Source organism: Egretta garzetta, unplaced genomic scaffold (genome assembly GCF_000687185.1).
Source record: "Egretta garzetta isolate BGI_Z169 unplaced genomic scaffold, ASM68718v1 scaffold45, whole genome shotgun sequence".
NCBI lineage: Eukaryota > Metazoa > Chordata > Aves > Pelecaniformes > Ardeidae > Egretta > Egretta garzetta.
In genome coordinates, this window is record NW_009260028.1 from 7,200,719 (window position 1) to 7,207,915 (window position 7,197).

Here is a 7,197-nt window from a genome sequence, read left to right on the forward strand (position 1 = left end):
CTGGGACCAGTCCCTGTTTGTCCCCAGTACAGTTTCTGAATTTAATCTCAAGCAGCAGATAATAAATCTTGCTACTCTCAAGCCTCCCTTTCAAGGGCTAAAGCTGTCTTTCACACCTCCATCGTTAGGAGAACTTTCTCTTTTTATGTTGACAGAACCAGATCCCTTTGATGTGAGCAGCTGTCAGACCCACAGGAGCAGAGGCTGTAAAAATAGTTAGCTATGAACTGTCAAAGCCTGTTATAAGACTTCAGTCAACGGAGCTCAAACTACAGTGCCTTCAATGGGAAAGCGTTCTCACTCCTGTCATCTAAAGAAACATAGAATCAATCACCATAGAACACCAGGTTGGAAGGGACCTCTAGAATCATCTGGCCCAACCTTTCTGGGCAAGAGCAAAGTCTAAACAGGACAGCCCAGCACCCTGTCCAGCTGTGTCTTGAAAGTGTCCAGTGTGGCAGAGTCAACCACTTCCCTGGGGAGATGATTCCAATGGTTGACAGTTCTCATGGTGAAAAATTTCCCTCTCATGTTCAATTGAAATCTTGTTGGGATCAACTTGTACCCATTATCCCTCATCTTTTTCATGTGACTCCTTGTGAAAAGGGAGTCTCCATCTTCTTTGTAGCCACTCTTTAAATACTGGTAGACAGTGATGAGATCCCCTCTGAGCCTCCCTTTCTCAAGGCTGAACAAACCCAGTTCTCTCAGCCTTCCCTCCATAGGGCAGGCTTCCCAGGCCTTCAGTCACCTTGGTGGCCCTTCTCTGGACCCCTCCAGCCTGTCCACATCTTTTTCATACAGCAGGGACCAGAATTGTACACAGTATTCCATGTGTGGCCTGACAAGCACCAAGCAGAGTGGGATAATGACTTCTCTATCTCTGCTGGTGATGCCCTTGTTGATGCAGCCTGGCACCCTGTTGGCCTTCTTGGCCGCAGCAGCACACTGCTCACTCATATTGAGCTTGTGGCCCACCAGGACCCTCAGGTACCTTTCTACAGAGCTGCTTCCCAGCCAGGTGAATCCCAGTCTGTGCTGCACTCCTGGACTGTGTTTTCCCACTTGCAAGACGTTACACTTGTCTGTGTTGAACTTCATAAGGTTCTTGTTAGCCCACTCTTCCAGCCTATCTAGATCTTCCTACATGCTCCTTACCTTTTAGGAGGTATCATGCCACTGGAGAGAGGCCTGGGGTTGGTATTACGCGTGGTAGGGTGGTGCTCAGGTTGTTCAGAAATAACCAATCTCCAAGTGAAAACTTACAGGCCAGGGTTTTGTTTGGCACCAGCCACAGTGTGAATGTTTGTGTGAACTCAAAGCCAGGAACTGAGGTTGCCTACCAGTAGCCAGTGTCCCTCCAGAAATCCCATGCCCTGAGACTCTGCAGCTGAGAGGACACCATTTGCTGGATGCAAGGTCAGAACACGCCTTTTGCAGCCACTGCTCAGATGTTCTCCAAGGCTGGTGCCACCAGGAGAACACCCATCCAAGTGGGCCATGCAATGGACAGCACTGCTCAGGTGCTGGGGAGCTGGCTGGCTGCGTTAGCATTAAGGTGCTCCCCACTGCTTTCTGAAGTTCTTCCCAGTCATTGCCCTTTCTCCTGCAAACTGAAATGATGGGGCTTTTTGTTTCCAAACTGTTAAATGGTTTTAAATGACACAAAAAGGCTTCCATCTAATAGTGACCAGACAGCCGTTTACAAGTGACGATCAGAAGAGTGAAATAACTCTTCAGCCATGTGTTCAGATAGTGTCTGTGAGCAACCATGTTATCAAATCCAACATGGTCTCCTCAGAGGGTGGAGAATGCCCAGTCCAGGCAGTCCTGAGATTCTGTCAGCTCACCCTCAAGGGACATGAACCAAACCACAGACAGCTTGTGCACTGGAGGAGACCTGCGAGTGCTGCCCATGTTGGGCATGGAGGCAGGCTCCTCACGTCTCCGCCCAGGGGCTGTACCTCTGCAGAGGAGAACAAGTTCTTGTATTTATTTAGTTGGCCAGCATTTCTCATTTCTCTGCTCAGTTAAATCACAATGCCTCGGCATTTCATCTTGGCTGAACTGATGAACTTCGTCAAAAAAATGAGGCCTAAGCATGCATTGGCATTAAAAAAATATTGTAGTTGCTCATTAATGAAAAATGCCAAAAAGTGATCACTGTGGATGGGCAGTGTGATGAATATATGAAATTTTGGAACCAGTGTCACCTATTCCAGGCTTTCAAAGAGCATGGCTGTCTCCAGAAATCCAAAAATACAACATATCAGCTGTACTTTTTTTTCTGAATATCTCAAGCTTTTCTGTGTGCCATGATTCACTGTCTTTAGGAGAGTAGTTTATGAGAAATCTGCGGTTCTCAATGAAAAATATTATTGCCAGGGCCGAGGCTTTAAATTTAATATATTAATATTGTTTGAATAGGTCCATCTTATCTAGCTGTCCAGCCTGGGCTAATATGACTGTCTTGCTCCTCCGTGTGTCAGTGCATCTTTATCTGCATTTTTCATTCAGAGTGACTTTACATTTACTTCCAGATCACTGATGAAAGTGCTGAACGGGATCGGGTGCTCATGGAGCCCTGCTAGAAACAGCCGCAGTCAGAGATCGCTCTCCAGTTACTCTTGGAGAAGCCTAATCCACGTGACACCTGTTTCACAGGGCTTGTGTACGGTTCTTTTTAAAGAAGGCAGTATGGAATACGAAGTCAAACACCTTACTTTAAATAGCTACATACATGCAGCTACCTTTATCCTCCAAATTGTGTTCCCCTGAAAAAAAGACATTGGGTATTTTTCACCGTACCTGTCTTTCTATAAAACCACACTGTCTGGAATTAGTTTTTCTGTCCTTTGAAATACTTTTTTCAGTTGTATCTTATCTTAGCTTTAATTCCATGATTTTGCCTGGGGCTGAGGTCAGTTGTGCTGCCTTATAGTGACCTGGCTTGACCAGTCGGCTCTCCCCGAGTACTGGGACACCGGGGCTCTTCCAGCCTCCTCAAACTTCCCTGCTGTTCCAGGGATGGTTAATGATTAACAAGAGCTGGCCAGAGTTCTCCTCAGACAGTCGCCAGGTCTCTGGGATGCAAGTTCTCCAGCTGATTTTAAAATATGGATAGTTAGCTGGTGATATTTAGCTACTTAATGGACTGGAAAGAAAATGTCCTGTTTTGGTAAGAGTGTTTTTGTCTTGCTTCTGCCAAACAGAGAGAAGAGAAGAGAAATGTCTTGAATATGCCTGCATCATAGCAAAGAAAACCCAAAATCTGCCTGCCTGTGGTGGGCCTGTTCCTGAGGCTCCGGGGGTTTTGTTTCGGTGTTCTGAATTACTCTTAAGCAAAATCCCTGTTGTGTAAGCCTTGTCAGGCACAGGTATTTTAAGCTTTCATTAGCAGTTAATCAATATAAATTTGAAGTTATAAAGTTTATATTTCCCTTCCTCCAAAGTATTACAAATAATTATTTTCCTTTTCATCCCATTTATCTTCTTTTTTAGGTTTTGGTTGTTATGTTTGTCTAGCCACTGAAACACTGGCTTTTAGCCAAAGATGTCTTCTTTCTCTTCTCTGAGGCCACAGCCCCAGGGCATTAATACGACTTTTCAAACATTTTCCATTTTCATTCTCACTTTCGGGTTACAATTTTCTTCCCAATGTAGTTTTCCTCCCTGCCTTTGAAGCCCTAAGGATATAGAGGTAGTTGGCATCTTGTGTTCAGCCAGGTGGCATGGAACTTATTGCTTCCAGGCCAGGACCCATCTGCTATTTATTTTTTAAGGGTGAAGTCTGGGAAGCTGCTGGCAGGAGGGCTCAGGGAGGAGGAGGCAGGGCACCCTCTGCTGTTCTCATATCAGCGCCCCCTCCATGCCACCGCTAACTAGTTTTTCTGGCAGAACCACACATCTCTGCATTGTTATTATTTGTACACTGGAAATTTCCTGCTACCCTAGTCCTACCCACTCCTTCTTAGGTCTGTCCCATGTTCTTGCTCACATCCCCACCAGCCCTTTGAGCTGTGCCTTGCCTTTTCCCAACCCCAGCGTCAGAGAATCTCTCCCAAATATCACACATCCCTCTTGTTCTTGCCCCCAGTGACACCCATTCACAGTGACACGAAGCTCTTCTCCCTCTTCCCTTTCTCAGGAGCAGCCACTGACAGTTCCCTTCACCCTCGGTACAGAGCAAGTCATAGCATAGTTTCTAGTTTCCTCTTTAAAAACCCAGCTAAAGAACGAAGCTGAAGGGCTGGACTGAAGGTCCTGTCTTGAGGGGGGAAGGGGGAGTCAGCACGTATCAGCCACAGCTCACACTTTTGCTGTTGGTCATACTCCATTTCCAGGTAAGGACACAATTCTTGCAGTGGATAAAGAGGGACAAAGTCCAAAAGCACCTCTCATGCTGGATTCAATGTCTTTTGTGTTAGAAGAACCATCTTCTATATTTTTTAAAACTTTGATAATGTCCTTCCTTATGAAACTGCTGCTCTCTGTCTTCCAAAGAGATGTTCCTGATAACTGTACAGCTTTTTTTCTCTCCACGCGTTACAGACAAGTGATTGTAGGGAACCAGATAGAAGAAAGCAGTTCCAATGGTGAACAGCCTCACGGTGATGATCTCAGTAGCCCATACCCAGATGTGGTTGCTTCTCAAACACCTACCTCCCTCTCAGATTAAACTGGCATTCACGGAAGGATCTGAGCCTCAGTTAAAACTGGAATGGGTTAAACAAAACCAGCAGTACAGTTCTCCTGACTGCAGAGAAAAAGCTCGGTGCCCTGACCACCCATTAAACACTGAGACCACAAACCCGAATTAGTCCAGGAGAAGAAGAAAAAGAAAAGTGTCTTTCAACAAAGGACAAGCCTGAAAAATCCTGGATATGTAAGAGGAAGTCCAAACGGCCATATTTGAGCAACATTGCTGGAGCTGCCTGATCAGCATTTTAGATCAACATTTTAGATCCTGCTGATGGTGACTGTAAAACTCTCTTCTTTAAGTAAGGATGCAGACCCAAACTCCTCTCTCAGTCATGCAGTGCGAAGGGTGTGCTGCCAGTTGAGCGGTTCTCATCAAGACCCATTTGGCTGAGAGCAGATTTACTGCTCCAGCAGAAAATCTTCACCAGTTGCACCCCGCGTCCTGCAAGGAGTTCTGCCTCGCTCACCTGAAGGCACACAGAGTCCTGCTGTCCTCAGGGGAGTCTCTGCAGCATCAGTTTTCACTGGGTTGTCTTGCTGTGAAGGAAGGCAGCATCCTGTTGACCTGACTGACCAGGCAGTGTCACCAGTATTGTTTATATATCCCGCGAGCCAGAAGTCATCTGATCCTGGCTCTGTCCTCAGGTCACGCTCATCAGCCGCATCTTAGTGACACCTCCACTTGGTCATCCTCTGAAAAATGAGCAACGACGTCAAGTGCAACACCAACAAACTTTGCTTCTAGAAGGGTTACAACTTGCTTCACTGACTTAAAGCTCAGCAGTTCCCTCAAGGATAGAATATGCTTTTTATTTACTTTTCTATTGCAAAAAAATGCTTGGGTTATTTAAAATTTATTAAAACACTGTTTACCTAGAACAGGCTTTAAAGAACTAATGGCAGCACTCTCTCAAGTGAGCGTCTTACTGAATCAAGTCATTAGCTTTACCAACTGCCCAGAAATACAGTTTTGCTCCCAATAACCCCTTGCTTTTTGCTTTCATTTTTAAATGGTAGGTGGAAAAGAAACTGTTTAGTGTTGAAGTCTTGAAGTGGTACCTGCCAGTTACCCAGGCATTAGAAAAAAAGAGAAGGGTGTTTATCATATTTTATAGCAAAGGCAAATCCTGGCAAACCACAAAAGCAACATCGCATTTCTGCACAAGTCGCCGACTTTCAGCTGGGGCTGACAAATAGTTTAATGGAAGCTACAGCCCTCCGTGAGGGTCACAGCAGCTTTTTGGTGGGCTGGAGAGGACGGGTTTAGTTCAGCTGGAGCAGAGTCGGAAGGGCCACTCGCACTCCCTCCCCCTTCAGTGGCCTCTGCTCTCTCCACCTCTCCTCCCCCGTGGAGCTCCACCAAACCCAGGCAGAACAGGCGAAGGTCCATGAGGGAATGAAGAACCCAAGAGCTCCAGTAAGCACGAAGCGGGGACTGCAGAGCCAGGCTGAGGAAGGCAGTGAGGGCTGGAATAGATGTCAGACTGCATCACTAGTTGCTGGGCTGAGGACAACACAAAATTCATTTGAAACTTGAGGAGAAGCTTAGAAATTCCGTGGCCCCAAGCAGAGGCAGCAAAACGTCCTGCAGTGAAGCACTGCCAGAGCAGCCTCGTGCTGCGTACAGGGAGCGTGGGCTATGACGTTACCAAAGAGTGGGTGGGCTGGGCTGTGTTAAAAAATCCTTAAACACAAGAGACAGGCCAAGCCACCAGGCATATGTTTGTATTGTGGGGTTTTTTTGGTTTGTTTTTTTTTAATCTTCAAATTTTTTTAATCTCTGAGATAAGCACTTCTGCAGTTTGTTTTTTGAGCAAACTGACTACGACGGATGTTGGGCTTGGAAACCCATCAAGGCGTAAAGTCTGTTGAGTCAGCCTGAGTCATGGGCAGATGGAGAAAATGAGGGAAGGCTGCAGGAACTGAAGGTGCAACATGGACAGAGATGATGCATCAGAGAACCAAACTAACTCAGACGGCCACCACAGCCTTCCCCTCCCCTCAGATACCCAGACCTTTTGCTAGAGCTGAGGTAGTTCTTGCGCGAGACATGAATCAAATCCCCTTGTTGGCACCAGCTCTCCCGCTCCGTATCAGGATGGTTACCCTTAACCCCACTGCGAGCACACAGTATCATCAAAGACAGTCTGAAGAGGACCTGACCATCTAAACCCATTTTCCTCCTCAAGGATACAGCGACTGCACTTCCATCATTGCTGCCACCTCCACCTACCCTCAGCTGGAACATCTCCCCTCAACAGTTCTGCCCTGCCTGCCGGCGCGGCCAGCTCCAGCATCCTCCTCCCTGACTCACGGCAGCCTCCCATCACCCTGTTTTTCAGGAACCTCTTCTCTACAAATAGATTCCAAAGGGATTTCTGAAAGATGTGAATACTCTCATACATAACAACTGGTCTTCTTTCATCAGCTGCACTGGAACACGACACAAAGTATATAACCACTGAAAAGACTGGGGTTTCCCCCCCCCCCCCCCAA